Here is a 1,021-nt window from a genome sequence, read left to right as displayed (position 1 = left end):
TATGCTAACTGGCATGTCATCTAAAGACAGTGCATCCGGATGAAAGGAGGCAGTATGTTCGATTGCATTACTGCAATCGCCCGCAACAAAATTTCTTTTTGCCTTATCAATACGACGCTCGAAGTAAAAAAGCCACTTCTTGCTTACACCTGGACCAGACCTATCTAGACCGTCAACATTTGCGTTCACATAAGATTTCATTTTAGACCAAATTATTTCCATAGGGTTCAGCATTGGCGAATATGGTGACAGTCTTAGGAGTGTTGCCTTTGCTGTGGCGTTAAAAGTATTAATCCCATTTATCAAATGGTTGTAGCACGGAGCAGCATTATCGCACACTACAACCAAATCCGCAAGGTTGTTGCCCATCACAACCCACCTATGAAGTACTATATGCATCCAACTGCATACATGCTCAGGTTTAAAAGATCTGCGCCGGCGATCCATCATTATTACTCCGCTTGTGGCTATAGCTCCGATAAGATGTATGTGAACTGCTCTACAATCACCCTGTGGGTCACGGCAAAAAAACTTGAACTTTGTTTCGTCAATATATATTATTTGTTTTCCAGCTTGTATAAAATTATTTAAAGCTCTTACATATTTGGCGCGTTTTGACTTATTTGCGGCACTGTTGATGGTCAATGGATGGTGGAGTTCTTTTTTAGTCGTATACAGCCGGCCCTTTAAAAAGTTATATATTGTGGAGATCGGCACTTCTTTATTGAAGGCATAGTACACTTTAACTTCGATTTGTGTCAGTGTCAAAGTGCTGTTCTCTTCGATCCACTCTACGATAGTGTGCACTTCTTCCGCGGTAAGGGACGACGTTTTCTCTCCTGTTTTGAGTATTTTTTCACTTTCCGATGTCACCTCCAAAGATGCTGACCGACTTAACCGGTCATCGGTTCTGTTTGCTGCTTCCGCGACTCTGCTTCTGTCCTGATCCGAATAGACTTTGCCTTTTTTGTGATCGATTGCTTCAGTGTCTACGTAAAGGAATAAAAATTAATATTATGTA

Source organism: Rhagoletis pomonella, unplaced genomic scaffold, assembly GCF_013731165.1.
Source record: "Rhagoletis pomonella isolate Grant_MI unplaced genomic scaffold, Rhpom_1.0 Rhpom_scaffold_00011, whole genome shotgun sequence".
NCBI classification, from domain to species: Eukaryota; Metazoa; Arthropoda; class Insecta; order Diptera; family Tephritidae; genus Rhagoletis; species Rhagoletis pomonella.
This window is presented reverse-complemented; position numbering follows the sequence as displayed.